This window comes from Aphis gossypii, chromosome 2 (assembly GCF_020184175.1).
Source record: "Aphis gossypii isolate Hap1 chromosome 2, ASM2018417v2, whole genome shotgun sequence".
In the NCBI taxonomy this organism is placed as follows: Eukaryota; Metazoa; Arthropoda; class Insecta; order Hemiptera; family Aphididae; genus Aphis; species Aphis gossypii.
Window position 1 is genome coordinate 47,992,571 of NC_065531.1, and position 21,274 is coordinate 48,013,844.

Below are 21,274 nucleotides of genomic sequence, written 5' to 3' on the forward strand. Positions count from 1 at the left end.
TATAGGTATTTATTTCTTCTAATAGTTTGTTGGGCCAATAAACTCTATACACCAATTACTAAAGCTTATAAGAACTACAACGCTTTAATTTAAATTTGATGATTTTATTGAAATATATTTATATAAATATAAATATATATTGGTCAATACTATGAATAATTAAAATAGGTAATGTATATTATTAATGTTAAAATAAATAAAATTTAGTTAAAATAAAAATTATAGTTAGTAAAATTAATCATAACACTCGGCTATTGAATTTGATCGAGTTTACTTTATTTATTATAAAATATGTTTAAATTTATTATATTGATCCAAATAAGTTTACTGATATAAATTCATCATTGTTCCTATATTTAATACTTGTCGAAGTTATGGCTTTTATATTTATATAAGCAATTTATACAAATAAATAATAATACACGTAGATTGGTGTACTACGTGCTCGCTCTGGATATAAAGTCAAGAAGTATTTTGAAACTGGCTTCTGAAATTATCCAAGTTTACTATTTTAATATTACCCATTAAAATAATATTTTTCAATAATAAATTACTACATTTTTAAAAGAACTTGAGTGGCTTTGAACTATTAATTTTTACGAATGGAATGCCCCAATATTCAAAAATGATGTATATTAAATTGTTATTTACTAATTTTTATGATTTTTGCTCTGGCCATTTACAATGTTGGTATATGATGGTAATTTTTGTACATGAAAATATATTCAATGTACTCAAATAGTTCTATTTTATCGTTGTAGTTTGTAGATATGGTAAATGTATAAATTATCACGTTCACATACAGGCCAATAATTGTATAATTTGTATACAATGTCCAAGGTACAGTGGACAGTAGACAATGTAAGATACGAGGACGTCTGTGTCTACGTGTAAATAATAGCTATAATAGGTAAATTATGTACTCTGATTGCTCGTCTTCGTCAGTCGCTACTTTCAAAACCTGACACAGCTTTATTTCGTATTTAAACATTACAGTTGTTGCAGACTAAAGATTTTGGATCTAACCTAAAATGACCAGAAGGTATTTTATTTTTAGTTTCATTTTATTTCCGATTTATAAAAATTATATTCTCTGCTATACACTAGATAATTGTTTATATTTATAGAATTCGAATATTACCATGACATAATATTATAATACATGCGTGCAATAAAATTATTATACTTACACTATTCAACAAGTTTGATAAGATGTGAAATTGGAATTCAGAGCGCTTGTATTTATTACAATTATTTTGCTTACAGTGATGCTTAGGTATAGTCACGTAGCGCCATTAAATTGTTAACTATTATAGGGTGGCGTGTAAATCAAATATTATATTATATTTTAAGCGAAGGTAAATGTAATTTTCATTAGGTTTAATTTAATATGTATAATTAATAATTATGTAGGTACTATGATAAAATTTGTGAGTATTAAGTTCAAAGTAAGTACTTTTTACAGAATATAAAAGTATACACACCATTAATTATGGAACGATTACAATAATTTTTTATAATCTGTAGTAATATGTAATTTTTTTACACTAAACATAAATTTAAAGTTTTAACAATCAAAATTTCTGTAAAAAAAAAATTTTATCTATGTTATTGGTGTATTAAATATTTGATGTAAAATATAATTAAATAGCTGAACAATGGCGTTAAACAACAATTTATCGTCGTTATTATTTTTTTAAAACAATTACATATATTCTTATATACGAAAATTATGTTGGTAGTTCTATAGACTAATGTAAGTTAGTAATTAGTACCGTCTACTGTGTAATAATTTGTAAAATATTTGTCTTGAAATATGAAAACTCTAAAGTAGTGAAGTACTTAAGTCTATTATACCTAAATTAAATTAATAATTTATTATTAACTTGTTTAAAACTATAATAAAATCACAATATGCATAGTGCATATACCCACCGCTCAACCGAGAAGGCGTGTGCTTACGATTACCGCATAACTTCCATCAGTTTCCATTACATATTATGTTTGAAATCCGACCCATGTTAGACTCCCTATAGACAAGTAGTCTCATCTCATACTATCTATTATTTCTTTTTGCTTTTCTGTGTGTTCTTGCGAATACTAACCATGCACCGAAGAAATATCATCTAAATATTCACTTCGACATTGCTAACAGACTTACTATATATTTATTTTTTATTTGATTTTTCCTGTAAGTCATGTAGTTTTATGATTTTACCATTTACATAAATAAATACTGACCTTTTTTATTAAAAAAAAAAAAAAAAACAACAACAACAATATTCTAATATTTCTAATTAATTTTGTTTCTACGTAGGTACTTCAAAGAAATCTAAACAGTAATGTGTATATGTTTATTTTTTATTTTTATTTTGTATGTGTGTTAGATTGTACCCTAACCTACGCGATAAGCAGTTGAAAACAACTTTAATTTTCAACTTTAAAGGTGGTTTTAAGTAGCAGATAGGATCTAGCTTGTACTATAAAGAGGTCAAAAACAAACAAAACAATAAAGGAAAAATAGGAAATTTTACGCAAATCTAGTTTACAACAAAAATATTTGTGTTTTTGGTGTACCTAACTCGATTTTTTTTCAGAATAACCATAAATATTCTACTTTTTCATTAAATGTTTATATTATAAATTTCAATAAATTACAGTTTTAAAAAAATTTCTACTCTTTTTGAGCTATTCATAAATATTTTCAATTTTCAATTTTTTCTATTTCTTTCTTTTAAATATCGATAAAATATTATTTACTGGGCAATGATATTTTAAAATTGTATACAAAATTCCACATAGCGATAGTGCTTACAGATGAATAAAAATATTTAAAATATATTATGAACACCATTTAAAATACCTACTCTAATACTATATTCACTACATAATATTAAATTAAGTTATTATTTAATTTAACTAAATAATTTCATCGTGCATAATTATCAATGCAATGTATACAGGTTCTTACCTTCTATTATTTACAATTCAGAATTTCCAAATAATGAGAAAGGGAAATGCCCACATTTGTTTCTATTTTAATCAAAAATAATAAATATTTTATATTCTGCAGTCTTGAGCTACTTTTTAAAAAGTGATAAAAAAAAGAATAAAAACAGTTTATGATCCGATAGCATTTAGTATTAAATTTCATAGTTTCAAGAAAGAATAGAGAAAATTATTTTTAGCACCAATTTAATTTTGTACTATTTGCCACTTTTTTTTTTTTTTTATCTACCTACGTTTCAAAATTTAAATAACTGGGTATAACCCAGTAACATTGTTATTTTTTTTATAAGATTAGTTTTCATGAAACATTTCATAAAAAAAATCTTTTTCTCAATCAATATATCTAGAAATGTGAAAAAAATAAAATAACTTCCTTATTATCCCGATATACAGTCTAAAATAAAGAGTTTCGTAAAGAAAAAAATACAGTTTTATTTTATTAAAATAAAAAAAAAAATTATCGAGAAATTGCTATCGAGATTTGGAAAAGTAGGTATCTAGATATAGGTACTTTGTGTTACGTTAAGTAAGTGGGAGATCAATACAATTTAATATATTCTAATTTTGTCCCTATAGGTACTTTGTTTACTGTGATATTTGTATTTCGTAGTAAATTATATTATGAACATTTAATGTTTTTTGATAAGTTAAAATAAATAAAAGTTACTTAATACTAAATTTAGTAAACTGCATATTATTTCAAATTGCTTTTATTTTGGTTAAATATAATATGTTCAGTTTACCAACAATGTATAACCTACAAATATATATTAACTGTAAAAGGAGAAATATAATATTTACAAAACGATTTTTAAAACGCAGTTCAGTTACACACATCAGCGATTAACGTTATTAAACATAGATTTAAAAATAAAAAATTAAAATTAATGATGGATCATTTCCGCCATTGTACAGTTATAGTTATAACAAAGTGGTGGTCTTCTGATTTTCTTTAGTATACCTACACATTATTTGCTTTTCATCTCGGAATTTATACTTAATGATTTTGCGATTTGCAATATCCAATAGATAATAAATATGTGCTTCTTTACAGACTTTACTCTGTAAATAGGTATTAAAAATTCAATTTATGAAAAATACATTTGTTTGTAGTCTTAATAACTCTAAGATCTTTTATTATAGTTATAATATAGAAATATGATAAATAAAAATAAAATATTCAAAACTTATTAGGTACATCTCTTGTCGGTTTATAAATGTCTAATAATAAAAACACAGTTCTTGGATAAAAAGAACTATTTTATTAAGAATACATAAATTAAATGAAAAGATCAATGAATATTATGTTGAAGGTATGTAGGTACGCATTCATTTATAAAGTATAGGTATAATTACAAACGTGCAGCTGGTTGTTTATAACGACTTATTTGTTTTATTATAAAATATAGAACTTCGAAAACATTCATTTTCATAATGAAATGGTTAAATTAATATTTTAATAAAAATGACGAACTTATTATTTCATATATAATAATTTCAGTACACAAATTCATGAATTCGTATAGAAAAATATTTTGAACGTGGGTATAATGAAATCCATTGAATGATTTTTTTAAGTCCAAAACTTCAATAATAAAAAACACTTAATCTCAAACGCTTAAAATAATAAAAATATACTATAATACATCCCGGTATAATAAATTTTATTCTCGCACACATAATAAGAAAACATAGTATTTTAAAAGTAAAGAGTATTCATAATTCCTGGGAACAATATTGTACATCAAAAATAAAATTCGTGACAGGCTCATATAACTAGCTTATAATAGAGTTACGGAAAGCATTTTTTATCTTGTGTAAACAATCACTGTAGGCACCGTGTTTGTTTGCGGGCAGTATGGACGTGAGGAACATCAAGATCGTATAATCAAAAAATCAGCTGTGATGTATTTGAATCTTGTATCTATTTAGAAAAATCTTTAAAATACCCAAAATTAGCTTCCCAGCCTGACCCAGACGTCAATATTAAAAAACAATAATTTAAAAAAGAAAATACATGTATCTATCAATATCGAAACACACATGCCTATTATATATGTATAATATGTTATCTGAATCTTTAAAATAATAATAATTGTATACCTATATTTGTTGAAAAACAAGATCTTACGATGTATAAATTATATATTAGAATTTAGAAATTTAAATATTGTGTGGTATAAGTATCACTTTCAATGACATTTCTAATTTAATGATTAATTTTTTATGATAAAGGCATGAGATATTGGTCATTTGGTTCTATTAATACGATTATTAACGTATTTTAGGACGGAAAAGTAACGTTGTGTCGTATATTCATTAATCGTCAATACAACAATGTGTGTACTGAACAAAATTTAAAATATATACGACCATATAAGTATAATTATTCTATTATTCTATCAAATAAAAAATGTGTATATGTACATTAAATTAAATGAATTACTTAAATCAATAAGTATACCAGAACATATAGTAATGTAATATAATCAAATATATTGTAACTAAACAAGTTTAACCATTTTTAACATTTAGGTTTCACTATAGAAAACTGAAAATCTATTCATAGTATAAATCGTTTAATTAAAATGATTTAATTTAATTGCCTACAGAATAGGATGAGTATCTCGTATTTTTCATTTTGGAAGTGATTATGATGATTTTGTAATATTAAGGGTAAGCGCAGTATGTTAAAGCTGGTGACATCGAATATTTATGTTGACAGATAAATATAAAAACCAGTTTGTACCGAAGTTTTTTTTAGTATAGTATGCTTAAAAAATAAACGTCGAACTGAAACCGGGAAATAAATACTCTCGTTATAAGGAAAAACTGAAATTCCTAACGGTTTTGGTAAAAATATGTTTAAAATATATAATATTATGTCTTTAAATCAAATTGGGAATACAAATTTGAATAAACTAATACTTACCTGATGAAATTTAAAACTAATATGTAAAAGTACCTATGTATTATTTCTAAATTTAGGAGTCTTAATAAAACGTGGTTAGTCGGGAGAAAAGTTTTCGATTTTGTATGCAAAAATATTTGAAGATTTAAAGAAAAAAACGCATATTTTTCTTTACCTAATTATACGTATTACGAGCATTAAAAAAAATTATAGGTTCATATTTATTATTTAAACCGCTGGAAAGTCATTTAAACGCAGTTCGAACGACTCAAGACCGGTAGCAGCACGCAGTCGTGTATTGGATAATTAATTGAACACAGCGTCTCGGGTGGTAATCATAATCGAATAAAGATCGCGTGATATTATTGCGCGATATCTTTTAACATATATATGTATATAATATTATTATATACTTATAATAATCGTATATTATAACGTTAGAAGTGGTTTTATTTTTCACCTGAGGCGCGCGACCTGCCAAAACCGATTCGATAAAACATTACAGGTAAACTATAGAGCAGTGTACTAAGTGGTATAGCTGTATACACATTATACGTTGTTGTGTAGGTACAGTCACATACAACTAGGGTATCGATTCTGGGTCGGATGGACCCTATAGGCACTGTGCCTATACTGCTAATAGACTCGGAGGAAAAATGTATGCATAAATTAAAAACGATATAAAATAAAAATTTAAAGTCGCATAATATATTACTTAAATAAAAAAATATGTTTTCGTAAAACAGGTGCGAACGAAGCTCTGATCACGGGATTGCCTTTATAGTGTCACATAGCTGCTTGGACTAGGTACGTGTGCACCAGACATATTATTACGTAATTTAATAATAAAAACGAAAACTACAATTTCAATTGAGCAAATATATACTATAATATAAATACTAATAATTGTCCTAAATCATAATATTTCAAAAATATTAAATAAAAAAAAATAGTTAACGATTAAAATAATGCAAAATGTAGTATTATATAATATTTATATGTGCTTTTATTTTTTATTCTACTTTTGCAAATAACAATAATTTGTGGTTCAAGACAATAAATGGTTCGGTCAAACCGATCAAACATTACATTTTACTATATTGACGCACACGCACTTATACACTCTCGTCGCGGTATATGGCGATCGGTGATTGGCGTGTCTTGTAAACGATTTTTGACGGTGAACCGATGACGTATACACACACATATAGATATATATTTTAAATAATAATAGCGATACGCGTATCGTGATCATGATCATGATGATCACGACGATGATGATGATAATAATAGTGAACCGAAATCGCGTTATTTCGGTCAGTTTCGAGACGGGCGAGATATTTGACGAGTGCGTCTCGAAGCTGATTTCGGTTTGCCAAGAAATTACCTAGAAATAGCAGTACAAATAATAATGATTTATCTATAATGGGCACCTATACGTATATTATAATGTTTTATTATTATAATAAAGAATGTTTTTTTTTTTTTTTTTTTTTTTTAATAGATAAGACACCCTTTTATCAATACCTAAATTACAGTATTTAGGGTTAGGTACCTGTTACCATATTCTATTTTACATAAACTGGAGCAACTAATAATAAGCATTTGTTATACAATTGTCAAGTGAAAAATCATTCCTTCACAGAACACTCGGTCACCAGTTGACAATACTTTTACTCCATCAAGTCCTTCCACATCTTGGAATATTATAAAATATAAGTCAATTATTAAAACATTTTAATTTAATTACATATTTTAACAATAAGTACATAATATAATAATATTTATATGTACATGCATGTATAATGAAATAAAACTTTTTTATAGGTAGGTACATTTTTGTTTAAAAATTCATCAGCCAATTCAATATGATTATTTACAATGCTTTTAAATAGCTGTTTTTCTACTTATTGAAATGTTTAATTAAATATTAAAAAGGTTGACATCGGTTATTGAAGCTTAATTCCGGTTTGTAACTATATTCAAAACTGCTACAGATAGGTATTCATATTTTCATATATTATTATATTAGGAATTTTATTTATAGACACTAATTAAATACTACCTCCCTTAATCCCCAATCGATTTTTTACATTTGTGAGAAAGGACAATCCCTAGATAATCGCTACTCATAAAAAGTTGATGTGTGCGTTGGAGATATCCTAAAAATATTTGATTTAGTTTTATACTTTGTTCGTTAGAATAACAGTATTTACATGGTCATAGTCGTAAATAGTTATTATTAACGATGTATATAAATTAATTAAACATGAGAGCATAACAGATTAAAAAAAAGAAAACCCTACTGCAATAAAATACAACAATATAAAACAGTAAAAAAACTATAACTTTTCTGCAAAAACAAATTGCAAATCATATAATTATATAATTTGTAAAACTGTATCTCAATATCTCGCTGCGCCCATCAAAATGTGAAAAAAATAAAATGCAGCCAAAACAATACAGTAATATTATATAATTATAGCTTTATAAAAAATATGAAAAAGATTTTCATAAATTACATTTATAAAAAGTATATATGCATATTTAATACGAAATACAATTGATAAATTAGAGTAGATATACCTACCTACCTACAGTTATAGAATATTTTTATGAAATTTTAAAACGGTTTAAGTATACATATTATAGTGTTGTTCGATAGACACGTACTATATAATATAGTCCAGTTACAATACCTTCGTATCTACGCCTAGTGTAGCATAACATTATAGGATTTCCGGGATTTTGAGATTGATCTCGTGGTCGCGATGGGCGCAATAATGTGGATGTACATCTATTATATTATTATCGTATAAATATAGGTAAGTACATCGCCGCCGTCCAAGAAATGTGGGTCTCGTCGTGATGACGTAATAACTCACCTCCACTACCCAAACGATGTGATGCAGTTGTATACATTATATACACGCATAAACATTATTGTAATGTAGTGGGAGTTGACTGTGGACACGCCGCTTGCATACGGCCGTCGACCAGACCGATTCGTGTGTTTCTATATGTTTTGTTGTATTCCTTTTTTTTTTTTTGAATGAGCAACGTTCAGTGTGACGCGAACCGCGGCCTCGCCATCACCGTCTAAGGTATATATAGTCATCGATGACTCCGTAGTCTTATTCGTCTCGTCCGGGACACGCGGCCGAGATCGGTACATACTCACAAGTTACAACTCGTCGAGTGTTGATTTATATATAAATATTATATTATATTTTATTCTTTTATCGCGTAATTGTGATAGTGTTATATTTACCACCGGAGTTTTCGCGCGAGTGAGTGCTATATATATATATATATAGGTACATACTATATACATCGCGTGTAAATCCGATTGAAATGCTTTAGCGGCCGCGATTGCGATCTGTCTGAGATGATCGTACGAATGAAATATCAGTAAGTCTATGTTTTATATTTTCACTTATCAATAATAAAAATTTAGAACTTTTTTAGATATACTTACACCTACTTACTATGTGCTACTATACAGTTATATTTTGTATACGTTCGAAATAATAAAATATTGTATCGCTATTGGTTTTGTAGCGAGCGAGCGCCACGCGCGACTCTGCGTTAAAGTCTCTTTACGTACTACGTTTATCAAAATATTTAGTACCTATATATGATATCATTCGTGCAATTTGATATAGTATTACATATGCATGTATACATAGAATACCACACACATTTCGTATAATGATATTATTATAGTATTATTATTACGTGTATGCACAGATAGGAACTACGAATCGTTTAATACCGCCTACACGCGATAGTATAATGTAATACAATATTATAATAATGATTATTTTCTTCCGACCGAACGTCGCCGATAGGGAAACTTTTCAAGTCAGACCTCGTCGAGTTAGGGTCGAATACGAGTTCTGCAGAGCTTGAGCTAGTCACGACAAATGATGATAACATAAGAAATACTCACACATCATAATATTATATATATATTTATATTCTATACAAAAGAGAAGACATACATTATTGTAATTAGATTCGTCTGAAAATTGCATGGTAATGAATCATTTTGTTTAAGAGATATTACAATGTACAAATTCATAGAGTTATACGTGTAGGTATTTGTCATATAAGCAAAAACGTATTCATAATAAAATAACGTCCCCCATCATCATAATACATTTAAATTTAAAATAAACCATTAGAATAATATGATAATATATATTTTATCTATACATAATATAGAGTGCTTATATACGAAGGTATGTATATATAATATATATAATAAATTACTCGTAATATGGATCTACTACTTATAAAAAAAACATATAATAAAGATAAATATAATATGTATATTATATATACCTAATATACCTTCTATAGTGATATCATTATAATTTTTAACGAATCAGTAGTTTTATACCAACGAATTTTTTAATTAACACTGTATAAGGGTTCTTCATTAGGGAAAAACGTGTTTTACTATCTGAAAAAGATAATTTATTATACATATACTGTAGGTATCATATATGAAATAGAATCTCACTAATAAATAAAAGCTAATAAATTCATATATATATATTATAATAAAAACAAAACAAAAAACAACTGTCATTCCAATATTATTGAATATATTACTATCATACATTTTATTTCAATTTAAAATTCAATTAAATGAATATACGTTGAAAACATATCTAGTATTACTCTTTGCTGTAATTTACACATACGCACTTTCTTATAAAATAGTAAGCTACAGAAAAGCTAAAAAAAATTGAGGTTTATAGACTTATCTTTGTTGGTACTACAATAATATATGGTCTATTGCATTTAAATCGTAATGTTTGTATACATAATATATTATATAGTGTACTAAAATGTACGTAACGTTACCTTGACGAATGTAATCGCAAGGCACTAAGGTAATATTAAACTTAGAGAGACGTTTGTATTACACATTATTTACAATGCCGAATGTTGATTATTTGACGTTGCTTATATTTGTACGTTTATATTACTATTAAAATACCCGAGAAATATCTTAAACGTTCATCATAATAAAATATGATTTTTAGTTTCCTGTATTTATTCATTGTAATTTACCTATCTATCATTCAAATGTAAAACCTCAAATTTTTAAAAATCTTAACTCTCAGATAAAATATAATTCTAAAAACACGAATAATATTATGTCAACCAATTGTAATATATATTATGTAAATATAAAAGTACTCGTTCTTGGTTAAATACGTCGTATTAAATTGTTTATAATGTTTATGTATATTTAATACCTATATTTTTATACCTAATTGATTATTAAATGTTGGTAGTATAGTTGTGCAATTTATATTTTACGCGTGTTGTTTTACGTTAATAATATTGTTTACAATAATGTTAACACATATTTTAAGTACAGGCACTTTATTATATTAGTCATACAAATTAATCAAACTAAATATAGACAATTTTTTTTTATTACTAAGCCATTTAACCATTTAAATAAAATAATAAAATAATTTAACAGTTAAACACCAGCTATTGTAAAAAAAAAAAATAGTTATAATCTTAAAAACTAAACCGCAATAATTTATTGAGTCTAAGATTTGGAAAACAATCTTACATTTTTAACTAGAAATAGATAGTTCAAAGGAAAAAATTACTTAATTCTTGTTATATTTTCCACGGTATATTGTTGTATGATTTCTATTATTTGTTAACCTATGGTACTGTACTACCTTGACTGTTTCACATTTTATTTATTACAAATCTTCATGAATGATATTATGATACTTTGGAAAAGGTAGTAAACTTAAATACAATATAGATCGATTTAACTGACCTTGTACTGAGTTATACCATTGAATGACAGGTTTATTTTTTAAAAAAGAATATGTTCCTTTTATTATATTGTGTTGATATCTTACCAAAGTATTTAATTAAATCACAAAATAATATAAAAGATTAATTTACTTAAATTCTATATAAATTAAAATTGACAGGTATAATAAAAATAGTTGATAATTTGATATCATTTTTTATAAAAACACAATTTGTTGTTAAAATGATGTTTATGTTATTTTCGTTGTATTATTTAAAAATAAATTAATAAATACAAATGAACATATCTACTACTGTAAAAATTTAATATATTTTTGTAATTGATGTTTTACAATATTATTTCAAAACTATAGAAAACGTTTAGTTTCACAAAAAAGTTTCTGAAATTAAAACGCATGTAGGTTCAACTAATTTTATAATTAATTAAATGTTCAATTTAGATATAATATATAATAATATGATACGACTACTATAGTTTAAAAATAAATAAAAATCAGTATTTTTTTATTAATTATAAATTTATATTATGTGAAAAATCGTATTTTTTATACTTCACACTTTCATATTACGAATTCAAATTTCAAAATACAAACTTTTCGTTGAATACGGCCATTAATTTTTTTATTTTTAAATGTATTAACTGGTTCTTTTGTGTTATTGTATTTATAATATGCAAATATCAACACAGGTCATAGAGGAAAGAATTTTGTAGTCACTGTCTTGCGCTACGTACTTATGTGTGAATTCCAGATGAGTGATTGTCCGGGATTTTATATGAGCGTATCTCACATCTCGTTTTATCTGACGAAAAAATAAGTGAAATAGCAGGTATCATATATTTTAATACATATATACATTAAATTTAAATTTATAAAAATAATTAATTTTTATTTTTGCATATATAATATTATTTTTAAAATGTTATACTTTTATTTGTAACATACGAAAAAAAATTTTCACAAGACCTAAAAAAATATAAAATGCTTTTTCTTATTTAATTTATAATATGACTAAAACATTATAATATTCATTGAACATTATTACCAACTTTAATAGTAAAAAAAATCATTAATATATTATGCACATTCATGTAAGTACTTATGCCCTATCAAAATGCTTCTCATAAACTATAATAATATGTAAGTACCATCATCAATACTTTCGGGAATAATTATTCAATAAAGACACTTTCATGAGCGTTAAAACGAATATATATAATAAATACTGTGTGAATACTTACTATTCGTAAGTACGAGTATATAGACTTGTGTGATTAAATTAAAATGTCTTGAATGCCTTATATAATTACTAAATGTCCGAGAAATTTAAAAAAAAAACTTACGTTTAGGTACTATCATTATATATGCGTGTAAAACGAAAAACAGTAAACCTACGTCCATCGTAAACGTGAATAGATAAAGCAGGATATAATAATATTTAAGTGTAATTAAAATTTTGTTTTATGGTCTTAACACAAATAATAAAGTCTGGAGGAACATAATAAAAATAATATACATAATAAAACGTATCATTTGGACATGGGTTCGTTCCAGTTGCTGAACTGCAATCGTATAATAAAATATATAAGTATATAGGTACCTAGTTAATATGTTTTTGTCAACACAAAACTACAAGGATAATATTCCGGTAGGTAGATATTATAGTAAGATATACCTAAATAGTTTGGTTAAATGGGCTGATATGAATTATGATTAAACACTGAATAATATTATGGTATAGGTACATCATATTATAGTGACATCTATCGATTCAATAGCGCGCGTGAAGTCTATAGTATACGTTTATCAATAAATCATAAACAATAATTTTCGTACGTTGACCTGTTGCAGACGCACATTGACATATTATTATTGTTATTTTATATGAACTGAAATGAACCAACGCGTATGGGTATATAGGTACTCAAATACATCTTATATACGAGTTGCGGCTTTTCACGCGACTATCTACTTGAAATACACATAAATAATATTGTTCTCTAAGCTTCACTACTCGAGACTCATTTCATAAACAATAACAATTAGTTTTTTTTTTATCGAGCGCATCACATAAAAAACAGACCATGTATGATTGCTTTGATGTATATGATGTATAATATAGGTATATACACACTGAATGAACCATTTATTCGTAAAATCATTAACGACCATATAATAATTTTGGTATATTTCACACACATATTATAGGTAAATACTATACATTCGTTCATACCCATTAACTTGCAACAACACACAATGCTCAATGATTATCTTGTCAGAATACTATATATATTATTTCAACAGAGTTAAAGTGGTCTCAATTTATCTGATTTGAAAAATCAAACATTATCGCGAAGTTGTTTGATTAAAATTGATTCCTTCGCGTTCCAGATATTTTCGATAAAGCATCTATCTCTATTGATGAAAATTGCAACCTTTATATTCTTCTAGTTACATCGGTTAAATATGCGTATAACGTGGTCTACATATTCGAATTTAACTGTTTTTTGACAGTCAATCAATAGCGATAGTACACAATTAGTTTCCAGTAAATTTTTCTCGTTGAATAGTAATATTGTAATTTATTAATATAATTTCAATGGGTAACGTTATATTGTACAAACAATATTATAAACCGCAATAATACATGAATTTAAATAATTTACAATAACATTCAATCTGATGAAACCATGTAAAATTATAAATTGGACAAAAAATAATTCAAACAAAATATTCGTAGGCAGGTATGCCCTTTAAGGCATAACATAAATATAAAAAGAAAATCGAGTCGAATTATTGCACTGGGATACATCTTTGAAAACATCCTATTTGCAATTATTTCCGTCTAAGTACGGTTTTTTATACACAGTTCAAACTAAAAATGATTACCTTCTTCTATTTTTTTTCTGTTTTGTTTTTGTTTACCCAGATATAATTAGCACACGAACCTATTGTGAAAAATGTATATAAATTGTTTGATATAGTTATATTTAGCTTGTATTATTTACAATAATACATTGCTTACACGTTACATTCCAAACGTTCCAACACGACACCGTGTGTACCGTGTACGTCCGTATAGTTATTGTACCTATAAAGTATATCACCGACACCTTATAGCTACCAATTTTTATTTGGTTACTTTCCACTATTATTATATATTATAAATGTGCTGGCGAAGTGTCAAAATTCAACTTATGTTTTGCTGTCACCGGAATTCAAAACGACACACCGTGTCCGTGGGTATTGTGAAATATAATATTATATACACATGATGTATATTGCACATATAATATATTGTCTACGTGATTAAAATGACAAAACGTAAAAGTAGGGATGACAATGATAACGTTGACGATGTGAGAATGTGACGGGAAGAGGATGTTATTATATATATGTATAGGTACAACGCGGTAGAATCGTAATTTTCATAAATATGTATATGTATATACATATATATATATAAGTACCGGTAACTACTCACCTTATATAAACAGTTAGTCGCATCCTAAAACAAATGAATTAGTCACGTCATAAACTTTTTAATTTCGGCAATATATACATGTACAGTATTATACATGTACCTGCCTAAATTTTTTTTAATGCTCCTTTAAAATGTATAAATAATGCATACTATATAGACGGGCAATGATAATTGATAATACAGCGTATAATATATTAGATTGGCGTGAATCTGCAGCAACCACACACCGAATATATAATATATATTATGTACAATATGACTCATATATTCTTTAGCGATTTAACATCCTTTTATATAATTCTGACTACAAGTAGGTATACATAACACAACCGGATGTATGTCTCATTATATACGAATAAAACGCACAACGTATTATATATTTGTTTTCGAACAAAACGATTAAGTGTATAACACGGATCAGTGTACTACTTATATCGTGTACTGCAGTAGTTAAATAGTATGTGGTTCGATATTTATTTTTTCTGGCGCCGATTGTCCAAGTCATAAAAATATAAAATTGAAGACGAAGTTTTTATGATAGAACCGAACGCATTTTGCAGTACTTATCAATAATATACGATAGGTACCGTCCAGTACTCCAGTAAATAAATACGGTGAAGAAAAAAAGGGTTTCCTATTTTTCCGAACCTATAAAAATGAAAATTTGTTCCAAAATTTATGTCATACACATTTAATTTTTATTTGTACTTACCTATTAACTGTAGATTTTTTGCTGGTTTATAAATATTATAAAAATGTTGGTTTACAAAATATTATAATACTGCTGGCATGATAACAATATAGTTAAGTTAGTTAATGAAAAGTAGAAAATAAAAGGCGTGGAAGACGAGTTATTATTATTCGTTCATCAAATCGAATAATTTATGATCACTTAATTTAATAAAACTATAATTATTAAGCCCGTAGGTATTCTCTATTTTATGAAATAATTATTATAAATACACGACATTTAAATATATTTTATTTGTTGATTCATTATGCGTAGGTATAAAACAGCATTATAACTATTATGGTAAAATAAATCTTCTAACAAGTTTAAGCAATTATTTTGAGTTGATATTTATAAAAAAGTATTTTAAAATCAATTTAAGTGTACTGTATGTTTTTAAGAGGTAAATACTACACAATAAACTTTTTTTTTTGAATTTATAATGGTTAAAACAAAAATAATAGTAATTTATAATATATAAGTATTATACAGGCACTAACAATATTAAATTTATACACATAAAAACATACATTATTAATGCATTGTTTATAAAGTGAAATTGTAATTTTAGGTGCTTGTATTATTTCATTTCCATCCGTATTACATGCCAACTCCAGTTATAATTAAATAGTATTATACACATGGCGACTTACCAGACATACCGCCACCATTTTTCTTTGGATAATAAATTTGTTCAAATTTGGATTACTGAAATTTTTGGATATACTTTATAAAGATCATATTTTAAAATATTTAAATTTGTATACCATTTAATGAGTATCCTGCTGATACCAACTTTTTTTTTAATTGAAAAGTTATCGGATATCATAAGTTTTTATGAATATTATTCATAGTGTTTAAAATTTAATCTCAACATAGAATTATACCTGACGTAGTTATTAAGTTGGATTACACATTTATTAAGAGAGAAATTTATAGCGATAAAAAATATTGTTTTTTTATGAAAACAGTTTGCTTAAACGTTTAATTGTATTATTCATTTTAAAATAATTTGATGTTAATTTATTTTATTATGTATAGGTACAAGACAATCAATCTATATATAATTATTAAATAAAAATTATTGAAGATTTCTTATTTTAAATATTCATTAATTTTCATTAAGTTTTGTATTACAATTTTTATTTTATTTAATAATACCTATACGGCTATACAATACGTTTATTATTAAAATTGATATACAATATTATATGAATTCACTGCTGAGTTATAATTAATACCTTTCAAGTATTATAATTACTTAGTATGAAAAAAAAACCGAATGATCGCTCCACCGCAGTTATTATGTCTTAAAATATAGTTAAAACTGCATAATACTTATATCATATTAACACATTTAAGTGCATGTGTTACGGTTCGAGTACTTACCTATTATACATTATACATAATATGTGCCAAATGCAGATATATGTAGATTCTGTAATTTTATATATATACAGAAACATTAAAATTTGTCGGTCGGCTCGGCGCCACTATTTATATGCTAGTGAAGTAATTATACATTCAAATATTCAATATAATATGGGCGGCAATAACGATGTGAATAAAATCCAATTTGATGGTACAGTATATAATATACATTATACGGCTTTACATAAATTATCGTCTTCTGAATAAAATGCAACACATATTATTGTGCAGTTTATTTTTTAATAAATTGAGTATAGATATGCACTTGTGCATATTTTTTCAGATAGGGGTTTATTTCATTAAAAATAAAGTCAACACTAATTAAAAGATGTTCACGTCGGTGTTACCGTTACCATTGCCGGTGGTTACGAGAAACGTTAACCAGTAATTGCGTATAGTACCTATATATCTATTCAAAAAACTCCGAAAACTTGGTACAGTGGAGAAAATTGTCGCCTATTAAAGAACTTCTGTCATGTGTCGTTTTTCTTGTGTCCCGTGTGAAAATGTCTTGTACGGTCGCTTTATAGATGTCGGAGATTACGACGTGAACTAGATTATTATCGTATACGACGATTGCCGTCAAACACAAAACTTAACTCGTACAATGCATAAATTTAGTTTTACGCATATGTAAAGTATGCCTTATACGTATTACTCCCTTTTTATCTTTTAATAATACTTTTATCCAAATTATAATTTTTATAATTTTTTTTTAGTTTAATATACTTAAGACAGTATAATGATCATATTTTTAAATACATCAAATTTGTTTATACCAGTTAAAGAGGATGCTGTGCAGATATAAACATATTTTTCTCATATGAGTACCTCTATTTTTTACTATACCTACCTGCAGAATGTTAATCAGTTGAATTATTTTAATTGCTCAAGTATCTAAATTTAAAGTGACCATCTGCTTAAAAAAATATAGTCTTAAATTCTAATTTGAATAAAAAAGTATGTATCTTCTCAAAACATTCCAAGTGGTATATTATGCTACTTATCTACTTCAAATACCTATCTACATTTTTATTTTTGAGTAATAATAAAAAAAAATTCGTTTTTGTCATATACTGGTTTTGCATAAAAATTTCCATTTTTCGTGGATAGTTTTCAATTTTATTTCTAAATACTGATCATTTTTCACTTTTATCAACTCAAAGCACTAACTAGATCCAATATTTACAAATTTGCAAAATATTAGATACTTAACTAGTTGTCACCCGCGTGCTCCGCCCTCATGGATAGTTGTTTGCAAATTGAGAGGCTGTTTCAAATCTTGTCTAGTCGTCTTAAAGTTATTATAATAAAATGTCGACCATAAAATGCTATAAAGTGAACATACCTTATACTTATACATACGCAAAATAATAATAGATTAAGGTGTTAATAAATTCTCATAAATATACTTATAATTAAAAAATTTTAAACAATTTTTTTATCACATTTATATCATTATTCTAATACCCGGGAAATGTATTATATAATAATATTTTATCGTCGTTAAATGAATAACAATAATAATGATTATTAAACAACAACGATGGGCATGGCATTATGTGGGTCTTCGCATCATACAGCGAATCAGCGAGCTGAAGACTTACAATACTACTTTCCTATTGGTTATTATTAATATTATTATTATATGCGTTTAACCTATCTTAACTATTCAAGTCTCAAGATTAAGTTCATCAGTCGTAGTTCGAACGCAGTGATCTATACTTCAAACTCTGCAGGACTGTTCAAAGCACCGAGCCGTTGTCACATCTCATATACGCGTCAACAATAATAATTGATTCATCGTCGATCCTATATAGTATACACACATTCTGAGTCGTGGGCGAATGCTTAACTATAGGTACGCTTTAAACAATTATTTTAATATATTATAATTAATATATCTCGGGCTCGGGTTTATATGCGCATTTGCATGTTTTTTATTAGCGGTTCAAAAAGTAGCTTATAATAAGCTACAAATTTGAATCTTAAACTAATGTGTTGGTATGCAAAATTAAATGTTGCATATTTTTTCATACTAGGACCATTTTAAATATGTATGCATTTTTTAACATTTTTCTAAATAAAATGCATATTTTTCGAAAAATATAGTATTAACTCTTTAATACTAATACTTAACGCTACGTCCTACGTAAATCTCGTGAATGTGGAAATAAAAAATATCGTATAATATAATACAACTATTACAATTTACAATTAGGTACACGTATTTTTGCTATAATTCACTATAACTAAATAAAGTTTACTTTAGGTACCTCTACGATAATATTTTATTGTCTGATGGACCACTTTTTATTTAGATGAGTGAATGTTCAAAATGTAACATAAATTATACAAAATACAGTTAAATTATTTCAACTAGGCATTTAACACGTATTTTTGTTCCATTTTAATAATTTATTGATTTATATACATTTTTAAACTAAATAAATTTAATAAACATGCATTTTTGTTTACATATTTTTGCATATTTTAAGTGCATATAATTCCGGGTCCTAAATTTATAACATATAATACATAGGTAGATCGAAATTTAAATCTTATAGAAGAGACAAAAAACTTATTTTGTATAACTTATTATTTTCCCTTTTCGAAATAAATGAAATAAAGATACACCTACTGTTACTATTCTAGGAACAAGTAGATATGTTTCTTTTTCACAACAAATAGTGTGTTTAGATACTAATAAAATATTTCTGTAAAAATCTAAAAATGTCAAAATATTAGACATGTTCCCTATCAAAAGTGATACTAAAACCTCCAGCAAACTGTCAGGTATAATACAGTAAACAATTTGGTGATGATAGGTTGAACGGTGGGGATTTGTATGCGTGACAAAAAATCGAGACTTGCTTTTATATAGTTCAGATTTATTAATATATATATATATATATATTATATTATATATATATATATATATGTATCAAAACATCAGTAACATTATAACATATTTATATTTTTGTTACTCAAAACTGATATTAAAGATGATTTAAACTCTGAACTCGTGTCTATACTACAGCTAGGTACTAATTATGTATCGTGCTCTATCGGAAATATTATATAACAATGAAATGTATATCATTTATTATTTAGGCCAAGAAATATAATATTGTTATTCGTCTACCAATGTTTATATTTTATCGCAACTCAATACTGATATTATATATTATCCGTCACAGGCTTTCGTGTTCAGATCACACGATTTGAAGTCAATCAATACTGGTAATAATTTATAAATAATGACTTGCGTATATTTTATAGAATGCACGACAAAACTGACATATGATCTAAAATATACTTTAAGTAATCTAAAATGAGGTTTGAAGTGTGTTGTATTCTAGGATCATATTATACTGTATGTCTGTATTTGATCTAACGTTTGTATTATAGTCAGAATAAGTGTTAGTGTTATAGACATATGTCCCACAATCAAGTGCGACTCTTATAAAACACATATTACTGTTCAAGAATCATTAATCTTCTTGATATTATAATATAATTAAGATCGCAATATTATTTGCAAGTAATGAAAACGTAATAATATGTAGTCAAATAACCAAATTTTATTTAAAACAGTAAGCATATTGTTAAATGAATGTTCTTTAATTCATTTAAGATATAACTAAATACAATTAATCGTCACATTTTTTAAATAACCCTAGTAATTTTTAGAATAAAACATCTGCACGTTTTAAAATAAACAATTTAGACACTATTAAACAAGTAAAACAACTTAAACTGAATAATTCTATGATTATATTATATACATACGTACAAATTGTATTACAAAAACAATATTTTTTTAATGCTATGAATTTCTATGGTGTTAAATGTGTTTTTCTAACTTTTTAATAATATTGGTATAATAC

The 21,274-nt window shown here is 26.0% G+C and overlaps 1 protein-coding gene across 1 annotated transcript in view; it reads left to right on the top strand.

Annotated features, from left to right (window-relative positions):
- Positions 1-8,968: 8,968 nt before the first annotated feature.
- The window catches only part of LOC114131893 (uncharacterized), a 28,122-nt gene continuing 15,816 nt past the window's right edge, over positions 8,969-21,274 (top strand). Inside the window, exon 1 of the mRNA XM_050202425.1 lies at positions 8,969-9,331. The gene's annotated coding sequence lies outside the window, so the exon portion shown is untranslated. The remainder of the gene's footprint in view (positions 9,332-21,274) is intronic.